Genomic DNA, 25359 nt, shown 5'->3' on the forward strand with positions numbered 1-25359 from the left:
GGCTGTTCAGCAGCAACCCGGATTTTCACCCATGATACGTTAGTAGCGCTCCATCCTCCAGGGTGCGCCCACAAAACTATCCCCAGACATTGCCAGTGTCCTCTGGGGAGCAAAGCCCCCCAGGGGAGAGCGACTGACTCTCCTAGGAGGCGGAGAGAGTAAATGGGTTAGAGAAATACAAACAGACCACGCTCATCTTGGGTCTCACTTGAGCTCCGTGGGCATGGCTTTCAGGTGTGGCCATTCAGCCGCCAAGTGCGTTTCTCCGGACGTGGTCAGCGGCCCAGGGCCAGGGCAGGCAAGAAGGTAGCACAACAAAGCCAGCCCGGAGCAAACAGTGGAAGGGACAGGCAAGGGAGTGGTTATGACCCGAGAATGTAAGCTGGATAAGGAGGGAAGGAGGGTATGAAAGGAGGGAGGGCTGGTGACAAACAAGGGAATGACAGATGCAGAACCCAGATAGACTCGGTGTCTGGATCCAAGGGGGTGTGAGCAGGGAAGTGATGAGATGGTGGTCACACAGAGAGAGGTGCCTGAGACGCACGTATTCATAACTGCTCAAGGTCATGTGCATGCATTATTATGTTTTGCTCATATATAATAATTATGACCTTTTTATTATAGATTGTAATTCTGAGAAACCTTTAGTCCCACGATGAGTTGGGAATTGTGTTGCAAGTGTCCCATTATTGGAGCTAGCCAAGTGTAAGGTTTAAATGTCCTATACAGTTTACCTGTAAAAAACACAGCCTAAATAAACCTATTTAGCCAAGTTTTCCATTTTATTTGCTAATAATTTCCTATATCTCGATAAATAAGTGAGGCAGAGGGATTCCAACTTGCTACATGTTCAAAGATTGCCATGATAGTTAGCTTGCTTACTTGTGAGGAAACTTTAGGCAGGAGGCATTTTTTCCCTCAGAAAAGGGGCTACCAAGCTTGTGGAAATCAAAGCAGCTAAACAAACCTCTTATTATGAGAATAATGACCATGACATTCAATATCCTTCAGGAAAAATTTAACCTGGTCTTTCATTTCGCAAGTTTAGCTACTTTGAAATTACATCAAACAGTAAAGAGGGGAAAAATATATACAGAGCAAAAAATAAATAAGATCATATAGCAATTTTACTTTCAAGCCTGGCTGAAAGAAAAATAAAAACAAAATAAGTTTTCCTTAAGCTCTAACTAATGGCCCACCCTTCTGCTTCTGAAGAAAAATATGTTTTTCTGCTGTTTTATAATAAATCTAAAACACTATCATTTTTAGCATGAAATGTTAAGTAATTGCTTTGCCAAAAATAGTCCCCCTGTGCTACAATTATCTAGGTTTGTTTTAATAATCCCCAGATACCAACTACCACTATGTCAGCCCTCTCGGTACAACACTACGATTATCTGTTGTTTAAAATAGATGTCCTAAGTACGTTATCTAAGTGAACAAAAGCATAAACATTTCAACTATCAAATCATCAGAACTGCTTAGGCAAGCATATATATCTCCTGGCTCCAATATGTCCCTCGCAGAATTTTTTTTTTCCTGTTACTTTCTCTGCTGTTGCAATGATAGAAGGCCCATGCTGTGATAATAAAATTATGGATCTTCTTTTTATGATTTAAGTGCTTTTTGTTTTTTAAGAAGTAGAGAGTTATTTCCAGGTAATGATATGTTTTAATACAGTTCAAATACAGGAAAATAACACAAAATGTTTAACAAATCAGGAATACAATCATTAAATGATACCACCAGAAAATATAAATTGTATTTAGGAAAAAGATTCAAGTCTCCCAAATTGGGCTGTGTTGGAGAAGGCCAAGTGTTAATAATCATGTACTTGATTTTATTGGTATTTTTCTCACTTTGACCAGAAAACTGAGTTCTCCAGGCCCTATGTTAATTTCCCAAACATGCCTTTGGTTTTGCATAGTGAAGAACAACTCCAGGGTTATGTTCAGCTCAGCAACTAGCTAACTCGTTTAGAAACGTCCCCTTTTTAGGTCCCATCTTCACATGACACAAGACCACTGACTCTGTCGTGGCTAACAAAGGTGACATACCAGAGAGGATTACAGAGAAATACAAGAGAAGCTGAGTCTGATGCTAGCTTCCTTTGGTGAGATCTTTGGATTGGTATCACGTTCCATTTAATACTGTCCACAGAAGTCCTCTCAACTGTCCCAGTGACAGGTCGGCCCTTTCTGATGTCCCTAAGTGCCTGCACTGCCACGGATCCAGATAAGACCTGGAGATGAGTGACTGGGTTAACTGATAAAATTGCTAATTAAAGCCCTGTTTTCAACACTCCTGGAAGATTAACCAACTGGGCCAAAACTCAGAACACAGAGGAAGTTTTACTTTTAACAGTGGACAGTGTTTGGTAAACAAAAGGCTTTAACAATTTCAAAGAAAGTCATGCCAAGAAATTTTCAAAGATATTTTTCCCTCCAGAGAGCCACACAAATGGGACAATTTAGCCAACCCTTCATACAACTTTTCTCCCTTGTGAACACTGTTGCCTGACAGGGAAGCACAGAAATTGATCGGTTGACTATTTATCTATTATTAAGCTGACACGGTGTGAGCAACACAAAAACAGCAGTGTGTTTTTCTTTCAAAACATTGAAGATAGTCATTTTGATTTTAAAACTGGTGAGAAAAAAAAAATGTATTTCTGATTTTCTCAGCCAGATACTATCATTGACATAATATAATGTAATGGTTTAGGGCACGGACTTGGCAGCTGAAAGCCTAGCTTAGGATTCTACCTCTGCCACTTCCTAGCTGGGTGGCCTTGAGGTGCTTACTTAACTTCTCTGTGCCTCAGGTGCCCCATCTGGAAAACCGGAATGATTGTAATAGAGCCTCGTTGCGAGGGTTAAATGAATGAAAGCTATCACAGTCTTAGAAGAGTGTGAGCACATAATCACATGGCAATTGTATGATGTTATTATTATTATGAGTTCATAAACAACAGTGACCTTTAAATGTCTGAACAGAAGATTTGACTCCACTGCATTATAAGATAGCTCCTCGGAGCCTTCCAACATCGTCCCCCACGTGACCATACTTGGATCACTGAATCTTTTTCCGTAAAGGGCCTCACGCTATTGCACAGCAAGAATACCCTCGTCTGTAAAATGAGTTTCTTATACGGGCTGGTTGGTCAGCTTCCTGTTCTAATGATCATCAGCCGGAAATCGCAACTCCTCGCTGCCTTGGCCCATCAGCTCATCATCACCCTCTTGTACCAGCTCCCTCCCTGTGCTCTAAACCCACCAAGCGCCTAACCCCAAATACGGTGTCACCCACTCTCCTGAGACAAGTCCACGTAGAATTATCTCTTGTAATGTATATTTTTCAACGTGTAAACAGAGGTGGATTCGTTTTCTCTGAAGGATCTTCTTTCCCAGAAACAGTCAATGCGCCCAGTGACAGGCGTGTGGCATCTGGTTAGTGTGGGGAAGGAAAGGGGGGTGTGGATGGGCAGGAGAGTGTAACGCGGGGGGGAGGTGGCCTCACAGTGTTGGCCCCTGCCCGCTGCTCTGTCGGAGAGGGGAAGACCATTAAAACGTGACTGTCTTTGATATCACCTCTAACATGGCTGCAGACAGGACTCTCGCAGTTCAAACGTGGGCTATTTAGACTGTATTAAAACATGAGGCTCCGGGAACATCAAAGGCTCCTCGTGGGTGGCTTGGGCCGGCGGAAGGTCACCGGTGCCTTCCACGGTAATAGGTGCGGAGACACTGTGTACCTGCAAGATGGCGGTGTTTGCTTTTTTTCTGCTGATAAATGTGGAGCTGGGAGAGGATCTGCCTTTGTGTGCCTGAGGAATGATCTCCTGTGGGAAGTTTAAAGGCAAACAGGTATCAGGTTAGGGTTACAGGGGGCAGCTTGGTGGACGGGGATGTCCTTTGTTCCCAGAGAATGGGCTTCTTCAATCGGTGGTATAGTGACAGGCATTGATAAGAAAGGCTTCCTGCCTGCCCACCATATTTTAAATGAAGGCCATATAATTCTGGTGATAGGTAATTTAAATGACATCAATAGAGGACACAGAAAAATAACGTAAATTAACCTCCTTTTGTTTTTTTCTACTTAAATATCTTTATCTTACATTAGTTCCACAACACTCACCCAATATGTTTCTTTTCTCATTGCAATAGCATAAAATTAAGATAAGAACACTTTGTACAGTTTCTGCTAGCCTATAAGGCAGTCAATAAGAAGTCATTTCTTTATTTACCATTTATTTCTATTATATTTATTTATTACAAGTAAATCTACTTACCTATAACAGCTCTTAAAAGCTTTAAGCATAATATTCTAAAAATCCTTAAGATTAGGGATTTATTGCATGAAGGAGACCTCACTCAGACAATCTTAACTGCTTTTCAGAGCAAAAAGCAACATTGTATCCATGGAAAATGGATAATCAATAAATAATTGGCTTCCAACATATAGGGCAATACAATTACTGCAAGAAAACTAAGCCAAGCGGAGGTCAACCAAACGGAAAACAGATGATTAGAGAGTTCCTTTTGGTGGGGGGGCGGGGGGGGCTGCCTCCACCTACCGTGGCATGGGCTTGGTGGCATTGTCACTCTCTCCCAGAAACATGTTTATAAGGGACATCACCTGACAGAGCTCAGTTTCTAACGCGCAGGCTCTCCTGCACGCGACAGTCTCACTGGGGCTTATGAATTGCCTTGACACTCTCGCTTATCGATTGTAACTACCCTGATAATTTGAAAATTCCAGGAAGTACTTTGCTTCCTACTTTCCCTTCATCCTCCCAGCACCTAGTGCAACACCAGTTATGAACAGTAAACTTAATAATCGTCATCAATTGAAGTAGAAATGGGGTCCCCACTTGGTGGGAAGGACAAAAGAGTATAGGTAACCCTCACCCTCCTCGAGTACGAACCCTCCTGCGTTTCTCAGCAGACTAAACACATAGACATTTCATTTCTCACCGCCGTGCTACATATTTTGGAGGGAAAATCATTTTCTGCTAGACTCAGGTCCAATTTCCATTGTGATTTTTGCCCTCCAGAAATAAACATCGTGGTCGGGATGTCTGCCCGGCATCCTTCTGCCCCGGCAAAGCGGCGGTTTCTGACGCAATGTGAGTGCCCTGGCGAGATGGCGCGGACCCCAGTGGCTGCGAACTCATGAACCACGGGGTCTTTAACCACAGGCAGGGTTTCAAACCACTTAATTGAATGATGAGTCGTTCACACAGCTGTCACTTAAGATTTCTGGGTTTAGATGAAAGGCCCGAAGTCCCTGTAATTACTCCCCTCTAGCACCCTTCCCCTAAACACAGCGCACATACTGGCAACAATTTTCGGCAGAATGACCAACCTGAACATGGGAGGATGGAGCAGACGTCTACTAATTGACAGAAAGAAAAAAAAAAGACATAGAGGTTTTTGTTTCCATTTCTTTTTCTTTGTAGTTACAAGAAAACCCCAAGATTTCAAAACAATTACAGTTCTTAAGACCCCACTGAATTTAATCTCCTTTCATCTTTCATTGGCTTCCAAGATTTAATTCCCTGTGGGAACTTGGTTGAAGCCCATTTCACCTGTGAAATTCAGCAAGCACATACAATGGGCTAAAGATAGTTTATTCGATGAATGCTGCTGGGAAAATTGGACAGATACGTGCAGAAAAATGAAACTAGACCACCTTCTTACACCACACACAAGAATAAATTCAAAATGGATCAAAGACTTCAATGCTAGACGTGAAACCATAAAAATCCTAGAAGAAAACATAGGCAACAAAATTTCAGACATTGTTTATGGCAATATTTTATCAGATATATCTCTCCAGGCAAGGGAAACAAAATAAAAAATAAATAAATGGGACTATATTAAACGAAAAAGTTTTGCACAGCAAAGAAATCATCAATAAAATTAAACACCACTCACAGAATGGAAGAGCATATTCACTAATACATATGATAAGGGGTTAATATTCAAAATTTATAAAGAACATACAAAATTCAACACCAAAAACCAAACAAACAAACAAACAATTAAAACATGGGCAAAAGACCTGAGGAGACACATCTCCAAAGAGGACAAAGAGATGACCAATAGACATATGAAAAGATGCTCAGCATCACTAATCATCAGAGAAATGCAAATAGAAACCACAGTGAGATACCACCTCACACCTGTCAGAATGGCCGTCATCAACAAATCAGCAAACAAGTGCTGGCGAGGATGCGGAGAAACGGGAACCCTAGTGCCCTGTTGGTGGGAATGCAGACTGGGGCAGCCACTGTAGAAAGCGAGTGGAGATATCACAAAATATTTAAAGTGGGCCTGCCTTTTGACCCAGCTATCCCACGTCTGGGAATATATCTGAAGGAACGAAAACACTAATTCAAAAGAACATAAACATCCCTATGTTCATCGCTGAGTTATTTACAATGGCCAAGATATGGGAGCAGCCCAAATGTCCATCAGTAGATGAGTGGACAAAACTATGGGACATTTACAAAATGGAGTTCTACTCAGCCATTAAAAAAAAAAAAAGGAAAAATTTAGCCTTTGTGACCGTATGGATGACCCTGGAGAACATTATGCTCAGTGAAATAAGCCAGTCAGAGAGAGACAGATACCATATGATTTCATTCATATGTGGACTCTAATGAACAAACTGAACTAACGGGGAAAATAGACAGACTCATATAGAGAGCAGGATGATAGTTGTGGGGGTGGGGGTTAGGGGGTGGAAGGACTGAGCAAAAGGAAAAAGGACCCATGGGCATAGACAGCAGTGTGATGATGGCTGGGGGGGAGGTGGGGTGTAAGGGGACTAAATGGTAATGGGAAAAAATACAGTAAAGATTAAATCACAAAAAGAAAAAAAGAATCTTAACTTCTTCTGCATTCGCTTCTTCCTTCTCCTCTCAGCTGTCTCCTAAAGCACTGCATTTCCTGAGGCACTTATTCTCAGCATCCTCAGAGCAAGCCTCCACCCAGTTCAGTCTCCTCCATGCGCTTTTTCCTACTCCACGGGGTTTCTCCAGTGTCAACACCTAATCTGCCCCATCGGCCCCTCCCTCTCTGTTCTCTGAAAATCCTGTTCAGTTGGGAACGAAGTCCTAGCGTTCAGTGGCCTCAGGCTTTTATTTGATTGGTCTATCCACCTCTGCTCTTAAATGTAACAAGGCCGGCATCTGGGAACACCACCATCTGGGGATACCACAGGCCAATAGCTACATACCCAATGTTAAATACCCCGCTCCACTCCGGGTTCATGAAAAAAGTTCCCCCTTTTCTCATCTTCTTTGCCATCAGATACTGCTCTCTGAACACGCTCCTCGCCTATCACTGTGTCTGCTACTTGCTCAAAGACCTTCTTCCTAGCTGCCATCAATCATCACTTCTCAGACTAATGATGATGATTACAATGCCCCAATATCTAATTTCTCAGCTTGCTCGATTCTAAAGTCTTTTCTTCCAATGAAGCACAGCCCCATGTGGGGGCCACAAAGGTTGGCAGAATGGGGCTATGAAGAGATGAGAGAAGGGGCTGTTTTCTAAGAAGTGAGAACTATGTGAGCAAAGGCAAGGAGGTTTAAGTGTGTTTAGTATGTTGTGGAAATGGGAATAATACAGTTTGCCTAAATTATATAGAAGATGGAAGTAAGGGAAGATAAGAATCAGAGACTGATCAGCTATTTATATTTACATGTCTTATCTTTATTACTTGACTATAAGCTTCTTGAGGGCAGAGTCATCACCTCTGAGATTATTTTTAATCCTGTATATTATCTAGTAAAATAGTCAATGATTATTTCCTAAAAACTCAATTATCTGTTGTCCAGAAAAAAATATTAGAGATTCTCTATAAGATCTATTTTTCTAATTATCACCAGCTTACACAGTACCCTGTGCTTTCAATGGAAAGTAGATAAAACATTTTCTACAGGACTTATTTTTAAGGTCAGAGACTATACTCACTGATCTACTCTTTAGTTTGAATTTATTAAATTTCCAAAGCTTTTTACTGTTTATAAATAAGGATCTTCACTTTATATAATACCTACACCTAAAACAGGCTACCCCTTACTAGTCATAAATATGGCCTGTTCCTATTTTTAAATCTCATCAATAAAGATGTGTTGCTTCACAATATTTTTTCTGGTATATATCCTCAGAGAAGAGAAGTAAAAGAAAAAATAAACAAATGGAACTACAGCAAACTAAAAAGTTTTTGCACAGCAAAGGAAACTATCAACAAAATGAAAAGATGTCCTATTGAGTAGAAGATATTTGCCAATGACACATCCAATACTGGGCGACTATCCAAAATTTATAGATAACACAAACTACCAAACACCAAAGAAAAAATTTTAAACCAAACAATTCAATTGAAAAGTGACCAAGGATCTGAATAGACATTTCTCCAAAGAGGGCATACAGGTGGCCAATAGATATGTGAAAATGTGCTCAACATCACTGATCATCAGAGAAATGCAAATTAAAACCACAGTGAGATATCATCTTATACCTGTAAGAATGGCTATTGTCAATCAAGTAACAAACAAGTGTTGGCAAGAATGTGGAGAAAAGGGAACCTTCATGAACTATTGGTGGGAATGCAAACTGGTACAGCTACTGTGGAAAACAGTGTGGAATTTCTGCAAAAAACTAAAAATGGAACTGCCTTATAACTCCGCAATTCCACCCTGGGTATATATCTGAAGAAACCCAAAACACTAATTTGAAAAGGTATACGTACCCTTTATGTTTATTGTCACATTATTTCCAATAGCCAAGTGCCTATCAATATACAAGTGAATTTAAAAAGTGGTGGTACATATATTCAATGGAATATTAGCCATAAAAAAGGATGATGACTTCCAGCGAAGATGGAGACCTAGACAGACACGCTGCATCTCCCCTCACAACTAAGAAGGAATACAACTACATCAAAACTAGACACAACCAGAAGTTCCAAAAAATCAAGATGCATGGAAGTCCAGCAAACAAAGATATAAAGAAGAAATATTCATCCAGACAGGTAGGAGGGGTGGAGCCAGGGCAGAGAGGACATGGTGTGGTGGTGGCAGCAGCAGCAGGCTGGCAGAAAATGTAGTTACACGTTTCAAAGGGAGGGGCACTGGGGAGTGCTCCCAGCACCAGCCGAGACCATGCAGCTCATGATTCCAGCGCCAGGAAAAATAAAGCGTCATTGCTTCTGCCTCTGCAAACCAGTGGGGGTTGAGGCAGAGGAAGAAACTGAAGAGTCTGCTTGTTTAAAAAGCCCCCACAGTCCTAGAACATCCGCAGACCCACCCATTCTGGGAACGACAGCCAGGGCAACAGCTAGAGAGCCACCAGTCCCAAAAGGAAGTGGGAGAAGTGCCTGAAAAAAGAGCGAGTACTGAGCAGGCAGCATTGATCCCTCTCAGACCCCTCCCCCACACACAGCACAACAACATGGTGAAACAGGTCGCCCTCTACTGACGAACACCTAAGGCTCCGCCCCTTACAACATAACAGGTGTGACAGCTCTACCTAAGACACAGAGGCAAACAAACACAGGAGCCTGTCAAGATAAGGAGACAGAGAAGTATGGCCCAAAAGAGGGAAACGATCAAGGTTCCAGTGGGAGAACTAAGTGACGAGGAGATAGCCAACCTAACAGACGCAGAGTTTGAAACACTGGTGCTAAAGATGCTCACAGGATTGATAGATATGCCTAAGTATGGCAAACACATACAAAGAAGTGAAGGCTATGCTAAATGAAACAAAGGAAAATCCACACAAACCCAATGGTGAAGGGAAGGAAACCAGGGTTCAAATCAATTATTTGGAACATAAGAAAAAAACAGTCAACCAGTACAGAATGAGGAAACAAGAATTGAGAAAAAAAAATCAGGAAAGGCTTAGGAACCTCTGGGACAACTTTAAACATGTCTGAACCATACGAGTGCCAGAAGGAGAAGAGGAAGAGCAATAAATTGAAAATATATGTGAGAAAACAATGAAAGAAAACTTCCCAAATTTGACGAAGGAAATAGACATACAAATCCAGGAAGCACAGAGAGTCCCAAACAAGCTAGACCCAAAGAGGACCACACCAAGACACATCATAATTAAAATGCCAAAGGTTAAAGACAAAGAGAGAATCTTAAAAGCAGCAAGAGAAAAGCAGAAAGTTACCTACCAAGGGGTGTCTGTAAGACCATCACCTGATTTCTCAAAAGAAACTTTGCAGGCAAGAAGGGACTGGCAAGAAGTATTCAAAGCGATGAAAAACAAGGACTTACAACCAAGATTACTCTATCCAGCAAAGCTATTGTTTAGAACGGAAGGGCAGATAAAGTGCTTCCTAGACAAGGTAAAGCTAAAAGAGCTCATCATTACCAAGCTATTATTATATGAAATGTCAAAGGCACTTACTTAGGAAAAAGAAGATCAAAATTATGAACATTAAAATGACAACAAACTCACAACTATCAACAACTGAATCTAAAAAATAAAAACAAAATCAAACTAAGTAAATCAAAATAGGAACAGAATCATAAGTATGGGGATAATTTGGAGGGTTATCAGCTGGGAGGGGGAAGGGGAAGAAATGGGGAAATGGTGCAGGGACTAAGAAGCATAACTGGTTGGTACAAAATAGACAGGGGAAGTTAAGAATAATGTAGGAAAGGGTGAAGCCAAAGAACTTGTATGCACGACCTGCGGACATGAACTAAGGGGGCTGGGATTACTGGAGGGAAGGGGGGTACTGGGCAGAAGGGAGCAAAGGGGGAAAAAATTGGGACTACTGTAACAACATAATCAATAAAATACACTCTTAAAAAATTGAATGAAATCTTATCATGTGCAACAACATGGATGGACCTAGAGGGTATAACGCTAAGTGAAATAAGTCAGACAGAGAAAGACAAATACCATATGATTTTACTTATATGTGGAGTCCAAAGAACAAAATAAGCAAACAAAACAGAATCAGACATAGATGCAGAGAACAAACTGATGATTGCCAGAGGGGAGGGGGCTTAGGACTGGGCAGAAAAGGTGAAGGGATTAAGAAGTACAAATTGGTAGTTAAAAAATAGTCATGGAGATGTAAAATTCAGAATAGGGAATATTATCCATAATATTACAATAACTGAATAGTGCCAGGTGGGGTAATTGAATTATAGCAGGGGAATCACTTTGTAAATTATATAATTCTCTAACCATTTATGCTATATATCTGAAACTAATACAAAACAATGTTTAATGTCAATTGTCATTAAAAATAAAATTTTTTAAATAAAGTAAAAATATAAATATAAATATAGCCTAACTTCTGGCAAATATAGAGATTTGACTCATTCTTCTAAATAGCTGTATATTATTTTATATAAAGATCTATCATAATTTTTTTAAAAGATGCTTTGCTTAAAACTGTGTTATCTTATGTTCTTGCATCATTAGTAAATTTTTACATTTCCTATGTCCAAATAATTAATAATTCTGCTTTAAAAATTATGTTCAGGAGCAACTGTGACTTCTGGCCAACATGGAGGTGTATGTATACACACTTCAGTCCTTCCACAACCATAAGAAGAATTACATCTACCTCAAAATAAAAACAACCAGAACAACCAGAAAATTGAACTGCATGGAAGTACAACAAATATATAAAGAAGTCATACTCATCCAGATGGGTAGGAGGGGCAGAGATGGGGAACCAGTGCAGAGAGGACATGGTGTGGTGGTGGCAGTGGCAAGGCAGTGGCTGCTCCCAGCCTACGGAACCAGCAGTCACACATTATAAAAGCCAGGAGGGACACCTGAGGAGCATCCCAGGCCCAGGCCAGACCACACAGCACTGGGAAAATAAAGCCTCATTGCTTATGGCTGTGAAAAAAAGTGGGGGTTGGGGCAACAGAAGAAACTGCTGCTATCTCAGGAGAGTCCATTTAGAGGGCCCCCACTGTCCAAGAACATACACAAACCTACCCACTTTGGGAACTGTCAACACGGCAACAGCTAGAGGGGCACCAGTCTCATATGGGAAATGACTGAACTGACTGCAAAAGGGGTGAGTGCCAAGAAAGTGGCATTGTTCCCTCTCTGACCCCTGCCTCACATACAGCATCACATGGTGGTGAAAAGGGTCACCTAGCACTGACAAATACCTAAGGTACCCAATACACAGAAGCAAACACAGGAGGCTGGAAAATTGAGGAGACAAAGAAGTATGGCCCAAAAGAGGAAGCAGATCAAAGTTCCAGAGGGAGACCTAAGCGACGAGGAGATAGCCAAGCTAACAGATGAGGAGGTAGCCAACCTAACAGACACAGAGTTCAAAACACTGGTAATAACGATGCTCACAGATATGGTTGAGTATTGCAAATACATAAAGGAAGAAGTGAAGGCTATACTAAGCGAAGTAAAGAAAAATCCACACAAAACCAATGGTGAAGAGAAGGAAGCTGGGGTTCAAACCGACAATTAAGAATCTAAGGAAGAAATAAACAGTCAACCAGTACAGAATGAAGAAACAAGAATAGAAAAAACTGGGGAGAGACTTAGAAACCTCTGGGACAACCTTAAACATACCAACATATGAATCATCGGGGTGCCAGAAGGAGAAGAGGAAGAGCAAGAAATTGAAAACTTATGTGAAAAGAAAACTTCCTTAATTTGGTGAAGGAAATAGACATACGAGTTCAGGAATCATAGAGGGTCCCAAACAAGCTAGACCCAAAGAGGACCACACCAAGACACATCACAATTAAAATGCCAAAAGTGAAAGATAAAGGGAGAATCTTAAAAGCAGCAAGTGAAAAGAAGATAGTTACCTACAAAGGGGTTCCCATAAGACTGTCAGCTGATCTCTCAAAATAAACTTTGCAGGCAAGAAGGGACTGGCAAGAAGTATTCAAGGTGATGAAAAGCAAGGACCTACAACCAAGATTAGTCTACACAGAAAAGCTATCATTTAGAATTGAAGGGCATATAAAGTGCTTCCCAGGTAAAGTAAAGCTAAAGGGGTTCACCATCACCAAGTCATTATTATATGAAATGTTAAAGGGACACATTTAAAAAAAGAAGATCAAAACTATGAACAATAAAATAACAAACTCACAATTATCAACAAATGAATCTAAAAAACAAAGCAAACAACTAGAACAGTAACAGAGACATAGATATGGAGACCATATGAAGAGTTATCAGTGGGGAGGGGAATGGGGAGAATGGGGTAAAAGGGATCAAGAAGCATAACTGGTAGGTACAAAATAGACAGGAGGACATTAAGAATAGTAAAAAAGTGGAGAAGCCAAAGAACTTATATGCATGACCCATGGACATGAACTAAGGGAGGGGGGATATTGCTGGAGGGAAGGGAGGTACCAGGCAGTGGGGGCTAAAGGGGAAAAAAAGTGGATAACTGTAACAGCATAATCAATAAAATATACTTTAAAAATCTTTTTTAAGAGAAAATAGTTCCTAAATATTAAATCATAAATGACATTCTCACCCTGAAGGATAAGTAAATTAATATTATGCCACGGCTTTTTCTCTTTCTGGGATATAATCTCTGCCCATTTCTAATATTGTTCCCATTCACACTGCCAAAGTGTTCCAGCATTCAGTTAGAAAGATAAAACGCTTCCCCTTATTCTTCCACACAGCCAGTAATTTGTTTTCCCATGATATTTATTATTGGAGTAAAACACATGCCTTTCTGGAGGCTGTAACTTAGTCATATTACAGCTGTTTTCATCTCAAATAAGTGTCCCAAGATTGAAGGGTAAATCATCCCACTGTGAGAAGAATTTCACTTCCTTGTTAGATATTAGTTGGGTAAACCTCTCATGGAAAAGTATGCATCAAAGTAACAGAATCTGACAGACTTTCCCTGCGAGATAATACGGAAAGTACAGCAGAAAGAGTGCAGGGCCCAAAATACATGGCTTCTAATAAGCCGAGACACATGGCTTCGCAAATAAAAATGCTCTGCAGGTATCATTGAGCAGAAATCTGAAATCAGGATGGCTGGGGAATTAGGAACACATGACTGTTCTCGTTCCAGTTCTCGTAGGTATTATCTCTGAGATCTTATACAACTTCTGTGACCACGCCCCTCCACCACCTGTACGTAGAATTTATGTCTACCTTAATGAACTGAGAGCCTTTGCTATCACAGCACAGGAAAGTCCTCTCTCTGTGACTGCCCTGGCTTATCCTGGCGACGTTTAGGCAATTACTCCCCTCCCTGCCTCTCCAAGTAACATAGAAAGATCGCTTTAGACTAGTTCCTCGTATGTACTCTGAGATCCCTAGTGCTCAGCTCTTCACTGGCTCCTCCTCTTTCTTCCCTACCACATCTTCATTTGCTTCCTGGTCCATCTTCTTCGGAAGGATGATCTGAGCATCAGCTGGGTTTTTCTCATTCATGGGCACGTGAAATGGAGGATACTGCCAATTGTTCTGATTACTTCTTTGTTACAAGGACTTAACTTTTCATCAAAAATAGGCTACTTAAACAAAAGCAGACTAGACTTGTGCTTTTTGTCTGGTTCTATAAAATTCGTAGTCTGCATGTTTTCTTTAAAACCTCATCCAAAGCTTTCCCATTCTGAAAGAATACCATCTAGACATCTATTCTGTGGAAGTGCCCAAACTAACATTGGGGTGTGAGTTTCCGTGGACAATCAGCATCCCTTTAAATGTTTGAGTTAGGTTATTGTCCCTGATGCAAGGCTTGTTCATAGTTAGTCAAATACAGGTCTTGAAAGCCTGTCTTAGTAAATTAACCTTTGTGATTGATTATTTATTGGCTGAGCTCAAGACATTTTTTCCATTATAAATGCCTCAAAACCAAGACTCAAATACTTGATACCATAAAAGTAGACTTTCTTCTCACAGGCTCCTAGCTTCTCTCATATTTTCTTTCTATACTACAGCTCTGAGAAATTAATATGATCTCCTCACTTCAACCACTGATACAAGTGCACAGTGGCTTCCAAATATTAGTTTAAAGGTTAGCCTTAAATTAAAGTTATTAGCCAGCAATTTTTATGTATCATTGCCCTTCTTAAACTTAATATTGTGAATGTGAAGTTGTTTCTGTCTCTGTAAGCTATCACTTCTTAAGTTGTCAGTGACCTTGAATGACACTATCAACCTTATAATCCCTCTCAGATACTATAGTTGATATTACTCCAATCTTTAATCATCTTACTCAAGATAGGAACTATGCCTTGAGTTGAGTTTAGGTCACATACGACCCACCCCATCTCTCCTAGAATAAAACTTCTTATCATCACCTACAAAACCTGATACCCTGTGTGATCTGGACTTTGCCTCTTTCTCTGGCCTCATCTCCTACTACTGGCTGTCATGACCCCAGTTACACTAACTTCCTTTCTATTCCCATGGCCATGAACGGCTACCTCCTTCTGGCCGTGCAAGTCTCAGACAAAATGTTACCCCCTCAAAGGGAATTTCCCTGACCTCTTGCCAAGTCATTGTCTTCCCCCTGGGTTGACAGAATAAGAGTCACTAGAAAACCAGTTTATGCAATTGATATATCTAAGTAGTACCACCTCTGAAAAAAATCAATTAGTCTTTTTTTTAATTGACTAATCTTTTTACAAAGGGAAAAAAATCAATGAGAAAAGCTATAAAATGATCATGTAAATACACTTGCGTACCTTTTTCTTACTGATTAATCTTTATATGCAAATATCAGATGTTTTGGAAGTAAAAATCATCGTAGAATGAAGAGAGAAAAAATGAACATGTTTCTAATGAAAAATCACATCAATCTTCTAGCCACAGCATGTTTTTAACTCCCTGTCAATCATGTTGCTCACGTAGCATGATTGAATGTAGAAAGAAGCATCGTCTGCCCAAACACAGCACCCTCCACCATCACCAGAAATTAATTTACTTAGCTTAAAATGATTGCCCTTTCAAGCGACCCCTACTAAAATTATTCCATCTGCATACTACCTTAGTTGCATAAAGTAATTCTGCTTAATCCCCACATGGGTGAAGCAGACAGCATTGACCCAGTGTAAAAATCAGGGGGCTAGGTGTGAGGAAGTAGCCTTAGATAGGGTGTTACAGCTGAGAATTCCACCTTCCAGAATTCAGACTCTGACACTGAGGTCCACGTTTTCCTGTCCTTCCCACCGCCCACTCTGAAATACAGCCAGGCAGGACACAGTTTTTCAACAGTGACACCCCTGCCACATGCCATAATCAGGAAACCCAACTCGGACTCTCTTCGAGAGCACAGAACATGCACCACAATCACTTATTTATTTCCAGAAGTTCCCTAACCAGAGGTCCCTTCTCCTTATGTTTCTATACAAATGTTATCTTCTCCTTTGGCAGAAAACACGGTGACAATGGTGACAGAGAGCTACAGTGCTTAACTGACACTTAATGAATCCTCCTTTTATAGGATTCCAGCCAAGTCTTCAACAAGCCGTGCAGCTGTCAATATAAATGGTATTTCCTCCGTGGCGGAACAAGCGCCCCCCAAAGAGTAGCGTTGACTCTTTGTTGTGCCCTTAAATAAATAGAAATGCCTACTTTCCCAAAGGTCAGGAGGTTAAGACTGGCAAGCTCCTTATGTAATATAAATTGTTAACTTCTTAGAATTGTGAGGATTTCGACACAGTTTAAATAGAAAACAAATAACAACTGCAGCTATTTCTCTTTTATACCTTACAGGTGGGGTCATTTTAAAATATAGAAAAAAAGTCATTGAAGCAAAAGGAGTTTCTTACCACGTATGTGGAGAAGATAAATGGCACCAGCAATTCAATGCAACATGGTAAATGCCACGAGGAGGGGTACATAATTCTGCCTTGGAGAAGTGACCCTTAAATTTAATCTTAAAGAATCAGTAGGTACCCCTACAGCCACGTCCACTGCTTTGTCTCCACCGCTGACCCGGGGGCTCCCCTGTCCCCAGACGAACTGCCTCTGAAAGGTGATGCCAAGAGGACCGAGGAGGAGCCGGAAGAGGAACACAACAAGGAGCCAGCTGAGACCCTGTCAGAGAGACTCTGGGGTCTGCCGGAGATGTTTCCAGAGAGGACCCGGCCTGCAGCCAGAGCCACTTTTGATTTCTCCCTCTTCATGGCTCAAAAAATGTACGGGTTTTCCAGGGCAGCCCTGTGGATTGGGACAACTTCCTTCGTGACCCTGGTTCTTCCGTTGTCTCGGAGACTGAGGAGTTGCCGGTGGGACACCCGCAGCACCTGCAGCAGCAGCGATTGTTCTAGGGCCCAACACAGGGCTGGCAGGAGGAGGGCCAGGGGCCCTGCCTTCACTTCCTGGGACGATCTAGACTGTGACTGCTGGATTTGACCTTTCTTGGCAGGAGAAGTTTAAAAAATCAATAGTGTCTGAACTGCTGATTTCTTTCTTTTTTTTTTTTTAACTTGGGCCCATTGACCTCTCCAAGCCCAGCTGGGAGAATTGTCCCCACGCCGTCTCATGGAGAGACTCCCTCCGTGCAGCTGTGCCCTCCAAGCCCCCCCAGCTTACTACCCTGTCCTCACTTCGATACCAGAGTGCAGCAGGGCAGATGGTTACTCCAGCTCCGGCCATCCCACACCTTCTGCTAAACCAACTCCTGCCCAGAAGACCTCCTCAGTGTCTCTTTGTGGGGGCCATGGGGAAGGATGTACCCCTGACCACTAACGACTGTTTTGTTTGCACGTGCACACTATGAAATGCAAAACGTGTTCCAACTGTCATGGAAAAGCAGCCACTGTGACTTTCTGTGTATGTTGGAAAAGAGGACGGGGTGGCAGCATAAAACACAGCGTGGGGACCGGAGGGCAGAGCAGGAGCTTGCCTCTCTGCACATCTTGGCTGTTAGACCTGCACGCGTGTCTAAGGTAATAAAAACAAGAAAATTCAGGGCTCAGTCTTGTATTTAAATATTAAAAATTATTCCAACTGGAAAAAAAAAAAAGCATGAGTAAGAGTCCTTCGGAGCAGTAAAGAGGAAGCCTCATTTCACAGAATATGCAGCAGGTACAGAAGCCCAGAAGCAAGACTAAGGAAAATATTAGTAAAGCTGAGACCCAGGGAACTACCAGGAAAATTGCCCAGAACAAGACTGGAAAGGTAAGCCAGTGTTCGACCCTTACCTTCTAGCTGCCTAGATAGGTCAGGCCCACTTCAAGGTGCACAAACTCTTCTCTGTCATTCCCTAAACTGAAACCACCACTTACGAATTATGAACCCAGAGCCCGGAAGAGCTAATGCTGGGGTTGGATTGACCAACTGAGGCTGATGCATCACTAAGCAGCTTCCTACTGTCCACATGCTGGTGAGGTAGGTACTATTAGTCCCATTCTACCAACGAGTAAATTGAGAGAAAAATAAGTGAAGCAACTACCCAAATTTATACCATCGGTGATAGAACCAAGGATACAAATAATAGCCTAACGCCCAAGTTCAGTGAAGTTTCTACCCACCACATGGAAATAATAACTTCTGAAAATGGTAACTTCTAAATATAAGAACCACCAACATTTGTTCTGTTCTGTTTCTCTTAAACGGAATAATTTCAAATTCATTATCTGGATCAATCTCCATAAAAATCTTATAATAAAACTTAAGGCTCAGAGAATTATCCCAAGTTTTTTTAGCTGGCTAAGTGGTGAATCGGGAACTCAAGAGATCTCAGGATGCTCATATATTTGTTAAACTGATATTCTCCAGTAAAAGCTACAGATTAATGTTTCTGAGGGAAAACAGGAAATGAAGTTACTGAACAATAGTCAATGAAGGGATTCACAAAAATGGATTTTGCTCTTTCCCACTCCATTGAAATTATTCTTATTAGAGTCACCATATATCTTTGCTTCATAGAAATTACGAGAATGGGCAGGTTCCTAATAACATCTGGTTTGGTGCTGGCCAATTTCAACAGATTTTTGTTTAAACTCTTAAAATTTTTATTATGCCACAGTTTATCTTTAAAATTTCTGGTAACAGCCCTGGCTGGTGTGGCTCAGTAGATTGAGCACCAGCCTGCAAACCAAAGGGTCACCAGTTCGATTCCCAGTCAGGGCACATGCCTGGGTTGCAGGCCAGGTCCCCAGTTGGGGGTGCATGAAGGGCAACCACACATCGATGTTTCTCTCCTTCTCTTTCTCTTTATCTTCCCCTCTCTCTAAAAATAAATAAATATTTTTTTAAAAAATTCTAGTAACAGAAGGAACCAAAGTAGAACACACACACACACACACACACACACAAACAGTTTCCAAGAGCAACCTGTGCTCACTGCATTCTTGCTGCCTCTAGAGGTCATGAGTAAATTCACAGCTTTTGCATTATAGGCTTTCAGGCTTCGTTTGAGCATTTCTTTTAACAGACATTTCAGAACCAGCTCTAGTCTAACTAGGTCCAACTTAAAAACCAAACTGGGTTCAACGTAGAAACTGAACTGGGTTTGGGGTCAGACTGGATCCAACTTAACGGAACTGGCTCCAGCATGAGGCCTCAAGGGAATACAGTTTTGTTTTAAGACTAAACAAGCAGGTGAACCTTACCAAAGATAATCTCAAAGTACAGAGCCACAGCGGGGAACTTTTAACCATTTTAGCTAACCGTTTCCATTCACCAGGGACACTAGAGAAAAGGGGGTCTTGGGAAAATTCCTGTGGGAGGGAAAACTCCAGTGTCTCCTCTCCAGTTTCTGGGGCCTACGATGAGACCCGCTGAAACTCTACTTGCTCTTTCTGTTCATGCAGCAGCACAAGATGTTACTTAACTCTGGTAAGAGTCGCTGAATCTACTGCTGAGGCTAGAGCTGCCCAGAAGTCCCTAGATGTTCTTTCTGAAGTGGTTTTAGATCACAGCACTGCTTTAGATCCCTAACTGGCTGACCCAGGGGGAGTCTGTGGCACAGCAAATACCTCCTGCGTACCTGGACTAACAGAGAAGGAAAACTCTGACTCCAAAAAACCTCCGCTGCCTTGCGGCATACCTCTTCAGGGGAAAGGCTAAGGGAGTAAACCCCGACGGAAAATCCGGAGCCAGAGTCCCTAAGGCGGTTTGACGTTGTAGTCAACACCGGCAACTCCTGCGGCGCACCTGAAGCCAAGCTGTATTGACTCCGTCTTTCCCTTGGACCCTTCAGCTGCGAAGAGAGGGGGGGTCTGCTGCATGGGCAACAGCAGACCCTCCATATCACCCTGCCCAGGCTCTGTAGCTTCAGCTTCACTGGAGAGGACACTCCAGCGTCATCGCAAGATGTCGATTCAACACGGGAGGAGACAGATACCGTGTCACTCCCGAGTCGGACTGCACAGCCATTCTCGGCGGTGCAGATAGACTCTTAAGAAGCTACACCATCGTCTCTCGAGACGGACGGCTGCCGCCGACGACGACGACCTGGACTAACACAGCCGACGTTACAGCAAATGCAGAGATCAACCAAACAAGCCGTCTGGCTACAACAGGCTGATGCCTCTGCCCCTTCCGGCACATTCTTTGACTTAATTTGATACCCACTGATTCGGCTGATGGGCCCTGGCCAGGGAGCAGACGTCAGCCTCTCGGTGCTGTCCTCCTGAAAGTTAGCATGGCGGTCGCCTCTGCGTGCTGCGCCTTCTAAGGCTCTAACTGCATGTCCACAGCCTTCGGCTGCACCGCAATGGCCTCGCTGTGCTTGGAACAGCAAAAGCAATTCTTGTGGGGACCAGACTCATAACCTGTGAGCTTTACAGGAGCAAAGAGCAACTTACCTGTGACGGTGACTGAGAGGGGCGCCAATGCCAAAGCTTTGGTCAATCTGTCCCGTATGAGAGGGTGCCCCAAAGGGCGGAGCCGTTACATGAATTAAACAAGGAAGCCATTAGACAGAGGGAGTCTAGGTAAGCAAATCCAAATCCAAGCCTGTGAATGCCTCAAGGTTATGAGATCAAAACGCGAGGGAAAACCAGTCACCCACAGCCAGGTAGGCTTTGAGCTCCGGCTGATCAATAACCGCCTCCCGTGCTTCTGCTTTGTCTCTGTGAAAGCCTCTCCCTAAGCTCCTGTTGGTGGAGTGCTCCTAACCGTTTCCGGCTTGGTGCTGCCTGATTCAAATTTATATTTTTAATCAAATAAACCCTTAAAGTTAAAAACAAATGTTATCAGAGTTGCAATTTTACATTTACTTCAGTAGTTTTTCGGTTAATATCTTTCTCTCCCACGAGACTATCGGACCCATGAGAGCAAAACAGATTTATCTTGGCCCTCCATTGTTCATTGAGTCTCCAGGATCTAGCACTTTATACTCGGTACTCCATCAGTATCTGTTGACTAAATAGACAATTCTGAAATTCAATAAACTTTAAAATCATTATCGGAAGAGTCTCACCACGGTGACTCTCTCCTTGTACTTCTTTCTTTTGGCCTTTCTTTTCTCATTGGCTCAAATAACATTCTTCTAACTTTTCTCTAACCTTTTCCATTTCTCCTTGATGCTTGAAGGTCCCTCCTCTTCTAATTCACCATCAGTATTACCCCCCAAACACAGTCCTTGCTCCTCTTCTCTCACTCCTTTATTTACTCTCCCTGCATAATTTCATATACAACCAAGATTTCCCCTTCTATTAATTCCACTGACTTTTAAATCTACCAGGCAACCCCTCTTGCCAGAGATCCTGATGTCTATATCCAAATATCTCCTGGCCAGGCGCCGAGTTATCTAGCTCACACACAGTGTGTTCAGAAATGATTCTCTTTATCTAGCCCCCAACCCTGTCTTCATGTACGCCTGACCTGACGAGTACCAATCGCCTGAGCCACAAACCTTGGAATACTCAACCGCTATCTTGCTTATCATCAACCCCATTTCCAATTACTCCCCAAGGTCTATATATTTTCCCTCCTAGTTATTCCTGGAACACAGTCTCTTCTCCCTGTTCCTCCTGGCACTACACTGGTTTGGTTTAATCTACTTAATGATCTCCAGCTTAAGTTCCTTGTCCAGTCTACCTCCTACACTAATGGCCCTCAAATCGTGGTTCCCCGGTCTGATGAGAGTCTGCGTGTTATTTATTTCTTGTCCACAAGGAGATGAAGAGCTTGCATTAGAAGGTCACTAGGCACACTGCTTAGCTCAGTTGACTTTTTTTTTTTTTTTTTTGCCGTCATTCTTGTCAGTGAAGGACCCAAGGCATTGCTCTGAACACTGGCAAAAGTTCACCTCCTTGAGGACTTGAAACTCACAGTGCCTACACCGACTACTGTCAGCAGTACCGCTGCGGCCGCACCCTCTCTGAAGAAATCTCACGTTCTAATCTAATCCTGGGCCCCCAACCCCACTACACGGTTCTTCCCCCTCGTGGAATCCGTCCCGCCCCTTTCTCCTAGGCCAAATCAAGAGAGCCCATGCCGCTATGTGCTTACAACAGTAAAGGCACCCATCACATGACTTTGTAATTTTACTCATCCACTTCCTGCCATGGTCCATACATTTTAGTTGCCTAAGTGATAGAATAAATGGATGCATGATTTAGACAAGAAAAATCCTGAAGAATCAGATATGCTGTAAGTCCAGCCCACAGACTGTTTTGTTTTGTTTTGTTAACAGCTTTATTAGTATACAATGCACATACTATACAATTCACCCAATTAAAGTGTACATTTTACTGGTATATTCACAGAGCTATGCAACTATCGCTATAATCAAGTTTAGAACATCTTCATCTCCCTAAAAAGAAAACTTGTATGCTCTAGCAGTTTGCATTGCCTGTTTTTCCCTCCCTGCCCACACAAACACGTGCATCTCCCCAACCCTTGGCAACAATTAATCTGCTTTCTGTCCCTACAGATTTGCCTGTGCTGAACGTTTCACATAAATGGACTCATATAATATTTGGCTGGTTGTGTTTCGCTCCTTTCAATTAGCATAATGTTTCCAAGGTTCATCCATGTTGCAGTGTGTATCAGTACTTCATTTCTTATAATTACATTAAAGTAGGTTAAAAGTATGTGCATATTTTAAAACACATAGTTTATTGGCTTATTTCGAGATGATTTGAGTTATATGACACACCATATACCTGATGCAGAAAATTTTTTCCCGTAAGTTTATACAGAAGAAATACTGACCAACTGCTACTATTTTGGGCAGTTATGTCCGTAGATAATTTGCTGTCCAAATCAGATTTGGCTCTCGAGATCCATTTCTACATCTACTTGGCCCAAAAATGCTTACTGTACATACCACTCGAAACCTAGGTTTTCAAGAAATTATGATGTTGTAAAATTGTATGAGCATGCATTTTAGTTCCTTGATAGGTAACTATGTGTAACTACATGTGTGCTATATTTCTGGAGAACCAAGAAATGTGATTTATGTAAAACACACACAAGACAAAACAAAAACCCAAATATATCCAACTATCCTGTGCATTGAGTAATGTGAATATTCTCAAAACAACAGCTTAGAAATGTGCTGCCCTGCCTTGTTTATAGTTGCAGCTGCTTTGGCAGTTGCCACTGATGTCTAAATTATATAGCAAAAGAAACAATATCTGTTCTATGAGCCCCTCCCCCATACCTCCACTTTCTACTCTAAAGTCAGAAGTAGCAATTCAGCTTGGCTTCTTTGACAACATGTTGGCCTATTCAGTGGGGAATGTGTTTCTGGGATAAGTTATACAGGTTGACATAAGGAAGCTGCATTGCTTTCTAGCTCCTCACAAATAAAATCTTTGCAAATGGTCTTGTGATTTGTTTGAAAGCTTGCAGATGGCCTCATTCTCAGATGCCTTTTTATACTTGTCTAAGCGGAGGAATGCATTATTTAATATCTCTGGTTTAGGATACTTTACTATTTTTTCATTCTCTGTGGCCCTACTCATCTCTAAAACCAAGTAAACAAGATTTAACTATTTTATTACTTATCGATCCACTGTATTTATTGAATTCTCAATCACATTTCCTTCTTATTTTGAGAGTTCAGAAACTAGGATATGTCTGAAAATCAATGCATACATATATATAGCAGTTTTTTATTCCCCCCTAAAAGTAGTTGTTATACTAGTGATATGTCTAATAAGTAATAATATCTTCAACTTGATGCAAAACCATGCTCACTTCATAAAGATGCAGTAAGCAGTGGTTAATTTAAAAACAAGCACACTAATGTCAAGTAACTCATTTTTAAGTGCCTTTCATGAAAGCACCCAAGTCTCTGTTCCGCACTACCGTGTGCATTTCCACTGAAGCAGTCTGTGAGACTCAGCTCATGATAGTGGGTTCTTTGGGGGTAAGTGTGATGCTTCCTTACTGTGCATCCACACACCCCAATATACACCTGGCTCTAAAAGGATGTCGCTGAGTGCTGAGTGAGGCTAACTGTGCACTGGCAAAGCACCATGGGGCCCGTGTTCCCAGCCCCATCTTTAAGCAAGGACTCAACAAAATTGCAAGACTTTCAGAATCTCACAAAATATTCCTTCGAATTGTGAAGAAGTTCCCCACCTGGCATTTGGTCTTAGAGTCATTACTAGGATCCAAGTTTAGAGGGGGGGGTGGGGGGGGGGTCAGGAGACTTTCCTTTTTTAAGCCCCAGACAGCTGTTTCACAGACTCAGGAACAGAAAAACAGGCAGTTTTGTTTTTATTTTTACATTTTCTGTTTCCATAGACTTTCAAAGGAACTGAGAAATAGTCTTATCTACCAAATAACTTTGAAGGACCCGAGCCCTATAATAAACATGACTGGTCTAGATTCACGCAGCTACTAAGCAGCAGACCTGGACTGGACCACGTCTATTGGCTCCCAGGCCTGCAGTGTCTCCACTGCATCAGTTCTGCCTGAGGACAGCGTCACCTCCTCGGGCCCAGGGCTGCAAAGTGCTCTGGCTCCACAGCAGGTCAACCATGAACTGATGCTCCACACAGGCTCTCCCTCAAGTTCAAATCAACTACGGTCTTTATCCTCCCCCTCAGTAGAGTAATTACTTGCATCATCAAAGCTAAGAGGGCCGGTTAAGCCACGTTTGCTGTGAACTCACCTTAAAATTCCTCTCCTTATTTTAACAAGGTATCCACTTCTTCTACCCACGGGTTTTACTTGCCATTTTTCGAGGGCCAGTTGAATCCATCTCTGAGATTTTAGATGCTAAAATCTTGAAAAAAGTTACACGTCATTTATATTAGCTTCCTGTGCAATGATGGTCACCTTTTCCAATGCAGCTTTTTGTCTCATTTCTACTCCTTTAGCTTCATTCTGTAGTCTTTGCTAGCCCCCCTCTACATTTTAGATTTTATGACTCACACGTTTTATTTTTAATTTCCCTGGATGATAACATGTAATTTAGCCACTCTAAAATTTT

General features: G+C 41.9%; 1 pseudogene; it reads left to right on the forward strand.

Annotated features, from left to right (window-relative positions):
- Positions 1–223: 223 nt before the first annotated feature.
- Positions 224–17349, forward strand: LOC150008132 (mitochondrial import receptor subunit TOM22 homolog; annotated as a pseudogene).
- Positions 17350–25359: the final 8010 nt, after the last annotated feature.

The sequence above is a fragment of the Furipterus horrens genome, unplaced genomic scaffold, assembly GCF_987537825.1.
Source record: "Furipterus horrens unplaced genomic scaffold, mFurHor1.1.pri manual_scaffold_5, whole genome shotgun sequence".
Classification (NCBI taxonomy): Eukaryota; Metazoa; Chordata; class Mammalia; order Chiroptera; family Furipteridae; genus Furipterus; species Furipterus horrens.